General features: G+C 44.2%; 1 protein-coding gene across 1 annotated transcript in view; it reads left to right on the forward strand.

The window, feature by feature from the left end:
• Window positions 1-14402, forward strand: part of LOC126212697 (growth factor receptor-bound protein 14-like) — a 411244-nt gene that overhangs the window by 324459 nt on the left and 72383 nt on the right. The gene's annotated exons all lie outside the window — the stretch shown is intronic.

The following is a 14402-nucleotide window of genomic DNA, read 5'->3' on the forward strand; positions in this document are numbered from 1 at the left end:
CATGTACTTTTTTTCACAATTAGTAGCCTCAGATTTTGTGTGTGTGTGTGTGTGTGTGTTGTGGGGCGGCAGGTGGAATTTATTTTGTTATTGTAAAAGTAGAATGTAATGTAGAAAAAAATGGTTCAAATGGCTCTGAGCACTATGGGACTCAACTGCCGAGTTTATTAGTCCCCTAGAACTTAGAACTAGTTAAACCTAACTAAGCTAAGGACATCACAAACAACCATGCCCGAGGCAGGATTCGAACCTGCGACCGTAGCGGTCTTGCGGTTCCAGACTGCAGCGCCTTTAACCGCACGGCCACTTCGGCCGGCGTAATGTAGAAAAGAAAAGATGCATTTCCCTGCCGTTTAACCATATGAGGGGTGGCGGGTGGAACTGTTATATAAATGTTCCTATTATTTATGCTGCCTTTTGCCATTCTCAACACTGGCTCTCTAACTACAATTTTGGCAACCAGAAAGTGATTAGCAAAACGTGAAGCCTGTAATTAGAATTCCTAGTGCGCACTTCATCTGAGAAATACACTTATAGCTACAGCTTAAAGCTCTGAGGAATTAGGAAATTGTCTGGGATTCATAATCAAAAACGATCGTGTAAAAACGTTCGCTATATTCTGAAAGTCACAGATTTACACAAAAAAAAAATAAAAAGGAATCCACACAAACCACAAACTACGAGAGCAGTTCAGAGTCTAATGCGCTGATGTAACTATAACTGTCCAAATTAAACGTTTAAGTGAATGCTCGCCATAATTTGATGATAATGTTCATCAAACGCCACGCTAATAATGGTAGAATGTCTGTCCCGCGGCGGCACGTGAAAATACGACACACGCAAACTGAAGATATATCATTAAAGTTATCCCAGGATTAGCACTTCACTCGAAAACGATTTCATGGTTATGCGTATCCCGAGTAACTTAATACGGCATCCGAGGCTATTTATAGCAATGATACCGACGCGACGCGCCTCCCGACACAGATGGTGCGCTAATCAGCGTCTGAAGAGAACTGGGGCCTTACTCTTTCGCGCAGCGTCCTTATATATAAAGCCGCGGTGCGGACTGCTAAGGGAACGCCTGATCAATTCCGCTCTCCCGACTAGCCGCTGGGCTAGTAATGCACCACTTCAAGTTACCTAATAAATCATCGCTTCCTTTGCTGATGGCCGATGAAGCTCTCAATTTAAATGTGCATTCAGCACACAGGTAAGTAATCATAATAAAAGTCTGATGTGGCTAAGTCAATTATTTTGGGCGAGAGAATTAATTTAATTACGCTACACGCAGTAGACGAGCTCTGAACTTGCCCTTTGGAGATACGCTATCGCTATAGTTTTATAGTTATTCAATTCAAACTTCTCACATCTTCATGATTATAGCGGATCTCCATTCTACTTAAATTTAAACATCCTAGACTTATTTATTAGCCTACTTAATCTATCTTGCTTCCTTAAGTTTTAAGACAAAAACCAGAAAATATTGAATTTCAACTAAAATCTTAAATTGTGAGATCCAGAAGACTGTTTCTATTAAATATTTATGAAAAAGGAATCTAATTATAAATTTTGAAGTCTCTAGCTCTTTTCTGTTGCGCCAATGATTTTTACAGAAAAAGTCCAAATTTCGAAAATGGCTAAAGTTATCGAACTGATATTCAACACATATTAATTTAGTATTACTCCTGACATGCTAGAAACATTTTAGGTTATTTATTTGATTTTTAAAGTATTGCGCAACATTTATGACGTCAGAGCTAGGCTGGCACACAATGGAAAGACTGATGTGAATTTTATACAGCGTGAGTAGGCTGCTTCCCTACAGTGTGTGTGTGTGTGTGTGTGTTTTGGGCAGCGAAGAAAATATGTGTGTGTGGATTTTTTCTTTGGGCAGCAAAGGACATACGGTTACAAAAGTGCCATATTAGCATAGCCGCAATTTCCACTGTACAACAATAAAAGGAGTTCTATGTAAAAACGTACATGGTGACAGTTATTGAACTATGTGAAATAAACGTAAATTAGTTACAAACTACGACGTGCACATACTTTATTCGACATGTAAACGCCACTACAGATATCCGGATTTAGGTTATGACGTGTTCGATATGACTGCCATCATTCGCGATGATGTAGTATAGACGACTAACGAAATTCTGCATGACCGGCTGAAGTGTCGGAACATCGATGCTGTCGATGGCTTCCAGGATGGCAATTTTCAGCTCAGCAGTGGTTTTGGGGTTATTGCTGTACACCTTGTCTTTAATATAGCCCCCACAAAAAGGAGTCGCACGTGTTCAGATCAGTAGAATATGGCGGCAAATCGAGAGCCATGTCAGTGGCCTGTGGGTACCCCAGAGCCACAATGCGACACGTAAATTGCTGTTCCAGCACATAGATGGGGTCGAGCTCTGTCTTGTGTGAACCTTATCTTGTCGAAATCAGAGTTATTGTCGATAATGGAGATGAAATCGTCATCCAAAACCTTCACGTACCGGTCGCTATTTATCGTACCATTGAGAAGATCGCACCGATTATCGCGAAATACGGACTCTCAGTCCTCCAAATGCGCCAATTTTGCTTACTGACGAACCCATCCAAATGAAAGTGCGCTTCGTCGCTCAGCCGAACAATACATGCGCATACTACTCTACTGGCCATTAAAATTGCTACACCAAGAAGAAATGCAGATGATAAACGGGTATTCATTGGACAAATATATTATACGAGAACTGACATGTGATTACAGTTACACGCAATTTCGGTGCATAGATCCTTAGAAATCAGTATCCAGAACAACCACCTCTGGCCGTAATAACGGCCTCGATACGCCTGGGCACTGAGTCAAACAGAGCTCGGATGGCGTGTACAGGTACAGCTGCCCGTGCAGCTTCAACACGATACCACAGTTCATCGACAGTAGTGACTGGCGTATTGTGACGAGACAGATGCTCGCCACCATTGACCAGACGTTTACAATTGGTGAGAGATCTGGAGAATGTGCTGGCCAGGGCAGCAGTCGAACATTTTCTGTATCCAGAAAGGGCCGTACAGGACCTGCAACATGCGGTCGTGCATTATCCTGCTGAAATGTAGGGTTTCGCAGGGATGGAATGAAGGGTAGAGCCACGGGTCGTAACACATCTGAAATGTAACGTCCACTGTTCAAAGTGCCGTCAATGCGAACGAGAGGTGACCGAGACGTGTAATCAATGGCACCCCATACCATCACGCCGGGTGATACGCCAATATGGCGATGACGAATACACGCTTCCAATGTGCGTTCACCGCGGTGTCGCCAAACACGGATGCGACCATCGTGATGCTGTAAACACAAACTTTATTCGTCCGAAAAAATGACGTTTTGCCATTCGTGCACCCAGGTTCGTCGTCGAGTACACCAACGCAGGCGCTCCTGTCTGTGATGCAGCGTCAAGGGTAACCGCAGCCACGGTCTCCGAGCTGATAGTCCGTGCTGCTGCAAACGTCGTCGAACTGTTCGTGCAGATGATTGTTGTTTTGCAAACGTCCCCATCTGTTGACTCAGGGATCGAGACGTGGCTGCACGATCCGTTACAGCCGTGCGGATAAGATGCCTGTCATCTCGACTGCTAGTGATACGAGGCCGTTGGGATCCAGCACGGCGTTCCGTATTACCCTCCTGAACCCACCGATTCCATATTCTGGTAACAGTCATTGCATCTCGACCAACGCGAGCAGCAATGTCGCGATACGATAAACCGCAATCGCGATAGGCTGCAATCCGACCTTTATCAAAGTCGGAAACGTGATGGTACGCATTTCTCCTTCTTACACGACGCTTCACAACAACGTTTCACCAGGCAACGCCGGTCGACTGCTGTTTGTGTATGAGAAATCGGTTGGAAACTCTGCTCGTGTCAGCACGTTGTAGGTGTCGCCACCGGCGCCAACCTTGGGTGAATGCTCTGAAAAGCTAATAATTTGCATATCACAGCATCTTCTTGCTGTCGGTTAAATTTCGCGTCTGTAGCATGTCTTCGTGGTGTAGCAATTTTAATGGCCAGTAGTGTATAACGTAGAATAGTGCGATTTTGCCACAGTCGGTGTGGTGGACGGCATGTAGATTTCGGAGTTGCCTGCGGTGAGCAGACGGACTAGCGGTATAAATGGGTGTACTGGCCGCGTTTGCGGTCGCGGGGTCATCAGCCGGAGTCATTAATCATCGTGGCGCAGCCGCACCCAGCTGCCAACTGCCAGCTCCGCCGAGTCACTCACCTCCGAGGCTCAAAGCGACGCCCACTCAAGCCATAGGCCCGCACGTAAAAGGCAGGCGACCTACGAGGTCAGTTCAAAAAAAATTCTGGAACGTTCATGACTTCACGTTAATGGTATGTCGGAGCGAAATGCGGTTGGCACCCCTGCACACGCGTGAGTTGAAACTGTAACTGTTGGAAGTTTCCCCACCATGACTTATGGTTGCACATAAAAGCAAAACCAAAAGGTATGAACTGCAGACAATGCAGTACAAAGTCGTTCGATGGATCCTAGACGCTCCCCTCTGGACCAAAATTACAACCCTCCATGCAGCGGATAGGCAGTTTGTGCAGGGAGTGGCAACTGACCCTTAACATAGACAAATGTAATGTATTGCGAATACAAAGAAAGGATCCTTTATTGTATGATTATATGATAGCGGCACAAACACTGGTAGCAGTTACTTCTGTAAAATATCTGGGGGTATGCGTGCGGAACGATTTGGAGTGGAATGATCATATAAAATTAATTGTTGGTAAGGCGGGTACCAGGTTGAGATTCATTGGGAGAGTCCTTAGAAAATGTAGTCCATCAACAAAGGAGGTGGCTTACAAAACACTCGTTCGACCTATACGTGAGTATTGCTGATCAGTGTGGGATCCGTACCAGATCGGGTTGACATAGGAGATAAGAGAAAATCCAAAGAAGAGCGGCGCGTTTCGCCACAGGGTTATTTGGTAAGCGTGAAAGCGTTACGGAGATGTTTAGCAAACTCGAGTGGCAGAATCTGCAAGAGAGGCGCTCTGCATCGCGGTGTAGCTCGCTGTCCAGGTTTCGAGAGGGTGCGTTTCTGGATGAGGTATCGAATATATTGCTTCCCCCTACTTATACCTCCCGAGGAGATCACGAATGTAAAATTAGAGAGATTCGAGCGCGCACGGAGGTTTTCCGGCAGTCGTTCTTCCCGCGAACCATACGGGACTGGGACGGGATAGGGGGTTTGACAGTGGCACGTAAAGTGCCCTCCGCCACACGCCGTTGGGTGGCTTGCGGAGTATAAATGTAGATGCCCTGGAGATGGACACTGTCGAAACAACAATAAAAAAGCTATCCACAACTGCCTATAAAAACCTGGATATATACAGAGACAACAGCAGACACCTACAAAACATCGGAACAATCCAACCAAGAACATGGCGCAAACAAAGAGTTCCACGAAGCATCATAGACCTAGCAATCTAGATTCGTGCACACCAGCAGAAGAAACCTCACTCCCTTAGAAAATCACCGTCTAGGATAGGCTAAGTACTACGCCATACTAGTTCAGTAGGATGTAAAACAAACTCATGGTGAAAACCAATTAGAATAGACATCTTCAACTTTTGTAGTCCTGCCTTCCTCACACCAAAATACACACATACATACATACACACACACATAAGCCGAGCAAAAAAAAAAAAAAAAAAAAAAAAAAATATATATATATATATATATATATAAGCCGAGCAAAAATATATATATATATATATATATATATATATATATATATATATATATATATACCAAAACACAGACACACACACACACTAACGTATACACAAGTGCATACACGAACAGATCACAGATACTTCAGTAATTACACTCGAAAGTTTTGCAATAACATTCGATCTTTGGCAAAAACATTTGACAGTCGGCAACAGAAACCAAAACACTGCATTGAAACAAGCGTTCAGTTCATAGTGCTGTGGAGTGTGGGGAAAAAACCGCAAATTGGCATTCACAAGAAGAAGAACAACACCAAAAATGCAACAGGAGCGTAATATGTAAGAAATTGTCCACGTAACCTGTAAGTACAGTTCAAAACATTACTACTTAATAGGAAATACCAACCACCAGAACTGTTTATAACCTATAGGTACAGTCACAAAATATAAATTAAATAGCATACATATGTACATATTCCAGGCCACTGATGATGACTTACAGAAAATAAAGGCGAAACGCGTATGGCACTAAAATTGTGTTTTATTCAGTTGCTGTCAGACGGTCCATAAGTAAAAATTATCAATTAGAATAGGCTTACTAAAAACCATATCAGATCAGTAAGATGTAGGCTAAATTCATGGTGTGCAGTCAAGTAAAATAGGCTATCCACAAACATAGAAGTTTAGGACCTCTAAATAAGTAATCTTAACAAACCAAGACAGCATAGGAATATATAGAAGAGGAGAAGAAGTAAATCACTCCATATGCAGAATCAGGAGCATTTCAAAGAAAAGATGTAGGCTAAATTCATGGCATGGCGAAAAACCAATTATAATAGGCTAACCGAAACCCATATTAGATCAGTGAGATGTAGGACAAATTTCATGGTGTACCAAGTAGAATAGGCTAACCAAAAACCATGTTAGATCAGTAAGATGTAGGATAAATGTGCAGTCAAGTAAAATAGGCTATCCACAAACATAGATGTTTAGGACTTGTAAATAAGTAATCTTAACAAACCAAGACAGCATAGGAATATTGACCTAGTGACAACAACGCTAGAAAACGCATAAAGGAAAAAAAACCAAAGCCTCAACCCAATGAGGCACAGAACCCCACCTATGGCGTCGCATTGGCGAACTTATGAGTTCGAAAAGTCACTATCCTGTCCCCAAAAGTTTGAATAAACGGTGCCACCACAGTCAGACTAAAAACACCACACCAAAACACGTCAAACCGGCGAAGGCGGTGGGACTGATCTTCAACAATGTTACACACAAAAAAAAAAGTTTCATTGTCGTATGTCTGTCAGTTATTGTTCAAATGGTTCAAATGGCTCTGAGCACTATGGGACTCAACTGCTGTGGTCATAAGTCCCCTAGAACTTAGAACTACTTAAACCTAACTAACCTAAGGACAGCACACAACACCCAGCCATCACGAGGCAGAGAAAATCCCTGATCCCGCCGGGAATCGAACCCGGGAACCCGGGCGTGGGAAGCGAGAACGCTACCGCACGACCACGAGATGCGGGCTGCAGTTATTGTTCGGTGCTGTGTTTAGTAGAACGTTGTGCCGCAGTTTGCGAATTTCGAGAAGGCAGAGTTAGTGGAGCAACGCATCTGCATTAAATTTTCCGTGAAAGTCGAAAAAGCCTTCACAGAGGCCCACCAAATGATGCAGGGAGTCTACGGTGATGAGTGATCAAGCCGTACTCCGTGTTACAAATGGTTCACACGGTTTAAAAATGGCCGGACGGAAGTTGAAGATGACCCTCGATCAGCCGGCCTCTGTGGACGAGCGGTTCTAGGCGCTTCAGTTCGGAACCGCGCTGCGTCGGGCATGGACGTGTGTGATGTCCTTAGGTTAGTTAGGTTTAAGTAGTTCTAAGTTCTAGGGGAACCATTTTTGGCCCTCGGTCAGGACGCCATTCGAGGTCTGCAGACGACGCTTATTTCAGGAACATCAACGAAGTTATGTGTGCCAATCGAAGACTGACTGTCGGAGGGGTCGCAGAAGAATGTAACATTTCGGTTGGATCGTATCACGAAATCCTGACACAGCACCTTGAAATGCATCGTGTTGCCGCCAAGTTCGTCCCGCGGCTCATGAGTCAGAGCCAGATAGACTTCGCCTCGCAATGTCTGAAGAGCTTTTGGATCGCGCAGATGAAATGTTCCTCAAGAGAATCATGACTAGTGGTCAGACGTGGGTCTGCGGTTATCGTGTTGGAACCAAAGTTCAGTCCGTACATTGGGTCGGGAAAGGTTGTCCTAGTCAGACCAAAAAAAATCTCGTGAGATCAGGTCAAATGTCAAAGCCATGCAGATACATTTTATTTTTTTTTACTTTGAAGGCGTGGTTCATCACGAATTCGTGTCACAGGGACAAACTTTATCGATAGCACTGCCGGGACGTGTTTCGACGCCTGCCACGATACGTGAGAAAGAAACGGCCCTAAAATGTGGCGAGACAATTGATAGGCTCTTCCATCACGATAACGCACCCGCACATTCATCCCGCACGGTAGCGGCCCTGTCCTGTATAAGGACGTTCTAACACGGATTATCTGCATGAGAATGGAATAACTCAAAAATGGTTCAAATGGCTCTGAGCACTATGGGACTTAACATCTATGGTCGTCAGTCCCCTAGAACTTAGAACTACTTAAACCTAACTAACCTAAGGACAGCACACAACACCCAGCCATCACGAGGCAGAGAAAATCCCTGACCCCGCCGGGAATCGAACCCGGGAACCCGGGCGTGGGAAGCGAGAACGCTACCGCACGACCACGAGATGCGGGCAATGGAATTACTGATAGAGGCCGGACCTACGGGCAAGATAAGTTTGGATTCTGGGAAAAAATGCATCAACACGCAAAACAATATTTTATCCTATGGCTTACCTCGGAACATAGCTTGAACAAAGGCAAAACCGACGTTTGCAGAATTTGTAGGTCCAGAGAAAAACTTAGACACCGTTTGTAATGGTACTTGAATTACGTAACCATTACGGCACCTCAACTCAACCTCTGGACACCAGCAATATTCTACTGTGTTTCTGAAAAGTAATTAACATATTTCTGAGACAACATTCAGATTTGATTTCATTTTTGATACATCGATATGTTTATATTGCAATGATATTATTCTTATGTGTATTCTTTCTTTTGTCACTATGATCTTTGACGTACTTGTAACTCTGATTTTTGGGCGCGTGAGCGATTATTAGTTAGTTAGAGAGTCGGACCTTGAGAAAGTGAAGTCTTGGACGTCATGTTGGAAAGACGCATATTGTAGTCAGCTTATAAAATGTGAACTTTAACAGTGAGGAAGATGTTTTCAAGTATGTTTTGTATTGTGAAGTGATGTTTAGTGTGTTACGTGATATTGCAACAAAAGCAATAAAAAGGAAGTGTAACTTAAATTCGGAGTGCTGATTATTTTTTTTTCATCACCATTGTGCTATCTTTGAAAGGTTTAATCTTCAAGAATGGTTTGTGAAGCGCATCTACAAAACTTTGGAATATAGCAGAATAAAACCTAGGCCTCTTTGCATCCGAGCTTGGAATCATCACCACCTAGATTTTCGACGATTGAGCCATGATTTTAGAACGAGACCAGCGTGGGAAACACGAAAAGATGCGTGACTAGTTTGTTTGTTATTACATGAAATGACTTTATTAACTGTGGTCTAATGACACCTGCCACATAATAACTTTGTTGTTGCCCGAAAATGCAGTATTTAACAGCGTGAGTAACACCACAATCATTATTAAATTTTGACCTTTGTTGTGGTCGGGTTGTTAGACGTTGACTACGATACACTCTCTGACATTATGAGTGTAGCACGGATAAAATACAGGGAAGACGAAACATTATGCTAAATCTGCTATACGGCCGAAACGGTGATGCGGTCTCAGTTGAAGGATGCCTGTTCAGTGTCTTCCAGGCGCAACAAGAATTCGGTTTTCAGTATTTTATACAATTATTGACGGAGATTAAAAATATTTTATCACAGTAAGTCAACTGTTAAAATCAGAAAATACGCGGAGTTTGTCTTGAGGCAGTTTGAATCATGTGTTGCAAATTACACAGACTGTATTCACCCAGTGCGACAGCACTTAGTAAATCACAACGAACATCATTACACACAATTTCAAACTAATTCGCAACTTTTTCTCTCTGACCCCGCCCCCCCCCTCCCCCTACCGCCCTCCAGCCGCGAAGTTGGGTACGCTTCTGCGAACAATACTTACGTAGCGTACTCGTGTAGATGTCTTGACGTCGTCGCCGGCTGGAGTGGCCGAGCGGTTCTAGGCGCTACAGTCTGGAACCGCGCGACCGCTACGGTCGCAGGTTCGAATCCTGCCTCGGGCACGGATGTGTGTGATGTCCTTAGGTTGGTTAGGTTTAAGTAGTTCTAAGTTCTAGGGGACTGATGACCTCAGATGTTAAGTCCCATAGTGCTCAGAGCCGTTTGCCATTGATGTCACCTGAATACACAACAAACTGATGAACGCACAGTGCGTTTTCCACATTTTGTCCAAAACACTTGTTTGTGTCTTGAGCCCCCTTTACGAAGAAGCGAACGAGAATTCTGTCTGGCGTGAACGCTAGACGTGCGTCAGCAAACGGCGTTCGGTCGTGTTCGCATTCGCTTGTGTTCGGTCGTGTTCCGCCGCTTCTCGTCAAACGAAGTTCGCGTCCCTTCTGCTTCGGTGATAGCAGTACGGAAATCCGTCGTTTCCTGTTTCGTCTACTACCGTTTATGTCGGTATGAGTTGCGTCGGCGATGGAGTGGTGTGCGGATAATGTAATGTTGGTGGTAGAAGGATATGTGTATAAAGCGGGCTTCTGGTATTCAGGCGGTCCAGTACATAAACGCCGGAGCGAAATAATTATAAACGGTAGAAAATTGGCGAAGCGCTCAAAGCTCGTACAAGGGACGTGAGGAAGGCGATACATGCGTTGTATGCTTTCATTAGGCGCAAACGGAGTGAAGAAGCACAATGTTTGTAATTGTTGTTGTTGTGGTCTTCAGTCCAGAGACTGATTAGATGCAGCTCTCCATGCTATTCTATCCTGTGCGAGCTTCATTTCCCAGTACCTACTGCAGCCTACATCCTTCTGAAATCTGCGTAGTGTAGTTATCTCTTGGTCTCCCTCTACGATTTTTACCCTCCACACTGCCCTCCAATACTAAATTGGTGATCCCTTGATGCCTCAGAACATGTCCTACCAACCGATCCCTTCTTCTTGTCAAGTTGTGCCGCAAACTCCTCCCCAATTCTGTTCAATACCTCTTCATTAGTTATGATCTACCCATCTAATGTTCAGCATTCTTCTGTAGCACCACATTTCGAAAGCTTCTATTCTCTTCTTGTCCAAACTATTTATCGTCCATGTTTCACTTCCATACATGGCTACACTCCACACAAATACTTTCAGAAACGACTTCCTGACACTTAAATCTATACTCGATGTTAACAACTTTCTCCTCTTCAGAAAAAAAAGGAGAAGCACAAAAACTTTAATTGTAAGTGAATGTAAATATGCATCTTCTTCTTTCTCCTCCTTTTTCTTTTTCTTCTTTGCCTTCTTTTACGTCCTCATTGAACCAGTTCAGTCAATCATTTTCTTCAACAGGTTTTGTGTCCGAGTAGCCGAGTATTTTCTCATATTTCAGAATATTTTTGTCATTCCTCCTCTGGAAGTACCCTTTGTATTGTCTGACGTTTGTCGGTTTTTCTAAATCTTGTTTTTGTGTTTTTCAGTATATTTAAATTTTCTGTTTTGTTTTGCAAATTGTCCAGGATTATTTCTAGTTCTTTCATATACTCGCTGATTTCCTTTGTCCATCCTACTTGTTGTTTCATGTTCCAAAGTTTTTTTATAATTTTTCTTGTCTTTCTGGTATTTTCATAATCTGACCAAAAAAGGGGATCCTTTTTGCCTTATAGCATCTGTAAAGGGTTCCAGTACGCTGTAGACCGCTTCATTTGGCACTATCCCGCTATTGTCATTTTTTTAATATTTCTCATTTATGCATATTCTAGCTACTCTTCTCTGTACTTCAGGTATTTTGTTGATTCTGTTATTATGGATGAATTTGAAAATAGTTTTAATTCGATATGTCACCTCTGGTTCAACGGCCGTTTTGTAATTTTTTAAACTCATTTATGATTGATAGACGTTGCATCAATTATGCTGATTAAAATAAAGATAGAGAAAAGACTTAATCATTCTCGTTGCACACATCCATCGTACCTGTAATTACATGGCTGATGTATGACTGTTATCTTAGAGACTTCTGATGATAAATACAAATGATTAACCTGGAATCGTCCTGTAAGAAATTATATAGCAAGTTCTATCAAGTCGCCTATGTGACAGCTCGTGTGTGTATTTAACATATGATTAATCATATTTTATTGACGTTATCTTACTGGCACGTACTGTCATAAAATACACTACTGGCCATTAAAATTGCTACACCAAGAAGAAATGCAGGTGATAAACGGGTATTGATAGGACAAATATATTATACGAGAACTGACATGTGATTACATTTTCACGCAATTTGGGTGCATAGATCCTGAGGAATCAGTACCCAAAACAACCACAACTGGCCGTAATAGCGGCCTTGATACGCCTGGGCATTGAGTCCGACAGAGCTCGGATGTCGTGTACAGGTACAGCTGCCCATGCAGCTTCAACACGATACCACAGTTCATCAAGAGTAATGACTGGAGTATTGTGACAACCCAGTTGCTCGGCCACCATTGACCAGACGTTTTCAGTTGGTGAGACATCTGGAGAATGTGCTGGCCAGCGCAGCAGTCGAACATTTTCTGTATCCAGAAAGGCCCGTACAGGACCTGCAACATGCGGTCGTGCATTATCCTGCTGAAATGTAGGGTTTCGCAGGGATCGAATGGAGGCTAGAGCCACGGGTCGTAACACATCTAAAATTTAACGTTCACTGTACAAAGTGCCATCATTGCGAACAAGAGGTGACGAAGACGTGTAACCAATGGCACCCCATACCATCACGCCGGGTGATAACGCCAGTATGGCCATGACGAATACACGGATGCTACCATCATGATGCTGTAAACAGAACCTGGTTTCGTCCGAAAAAATGACGTTTTGCCATTCGTGCACCCAGGTTCGTCATTGAGTACACCATCGCAGGCGCTGCTGTCTGTGATGCAGCGTCAAGGGTAACCGCAGCCGTGGTCTCCGAGCTGATAGTCCTTGCTGCTGCAAACGTCGTCGAACTGTTCGTGCAGACGGTTGTTGTCTTGCAAACGTCCCCACCTGTTGACTCAGGGATCGAGACGTGGCTGCACGATCCGTTACAGCCGTGCGGATAACATGCCTGTCATCTCGACTGCTAGTGATACGAGGCCGTTGGGATCCAGCATGGCGTTCCGTATTACCCTCCTGAACCCACCGATTCCATATTCTGCTAACAGTCATTGGAGCTCGACCAACGCGAGCAGCAATGTCGCGATACGATAAACCGCAGCCGCGAGAGGCTACAATCCGACCTTTATTAAAGTCGGAAACGTGATGGTACGCAATTCTCCTCGTTACACGAGGCATCACAACAACGTTTCGCCAGGCAACTGCTGTTTGTGTATGAGAACTCGGTTGGAAACTTTCCTCGTGTCAGCTCGTTGTAGGTGTCGCCACCGGCGCCAGCCTTGTGTGAATGCTCTGAAAAGCTAATCATTTGCATATCACAGCATCGTCTTTCTGTCGGTTAAATTTCGCGTCTGTAGCACGTCATCGTCGTGGTGTAGCAATTTTAATGGTCAGTAGTGTACTTGGAATGGTTCGCGTATGTGACTGGAGACATCGGAAACTATGTGAGATATAGCAGTGTGAAACAATAACGTGAATGCTCCCAAGAACTGTGTTAGGTTTGCACTTGTCACAAGAGGTGCTGGGCAGTGGAGTAGTACCGACACGAAACGGCGTGTGGATTACTGCCTCAACTCAGTGCGGACGTATAAGAGAGTTGTGTATGGTGGTTTTTGCGGCGGCCGGGACAAAGAGAAGAGCGGCTAGGCTAGTCTAGCCTAGACGGGTTGTCGGCTATTAGCGGTTGCGCCATAGCTGGCGGGCCGTCTGGCTGGTGTCTAGGAATCTCTCCTATCTCTAGACGGGCGTTGCTAGGCGAACGCTTCAAGGGCAGCAGTCGCAGGGGGAAGTGCTGCAGACAGAAGACAAAAGACCGCGATCTGCACACACACACACACACACACACACACACACACACACACAGGTGCGCGCGCGCTACTTCATTGTTTTATGGCGGTGATAATAAAACACTATACGGAGTTTCCAGAATGAGAATTTCACTCTGCAGCGGAGTGTGCGCTTATATGAAACTTCCTGGCAGATTAAAACTGTGTACCGGACCGAGACTCGAACTCGGGACCTTTATCTTACACGGGGAAGTGCTCTACCATCTGAGCTACCCAAGCACGACTTGCGCCCCGTCGTCACAGCTTTTTACTCCTGCCAGGTCCCGAGCTCGAGTCTCGGCCCGGCACACAGTTTTAATCTGCCAGGAAGTTTCAAACCAAATGTTGCTTATTTGGACTTTGTCCATCGTTTTATACCTCAGAGGTAGATAAGTATCGTAGAAACATGAAAAACGCC

The sequence above is a fragment of the Schistocerca nitens genome, chromosome 11 (assembly GCF_023898315.1).
Source record: "Schistocerca nitens isolate TAMUIC-IGC-003100 chromosome 11, iqSchNite1.1, whole genome shotgun sequence".
In the NCBI taxonomy this organism is placed as follows: domain Eukaryota; kingdom Metazoa; phylum Arthropoda; class Insecta; order Orthoptera; family Acrididae; genus Schistocerca; species Schistocerca nitens.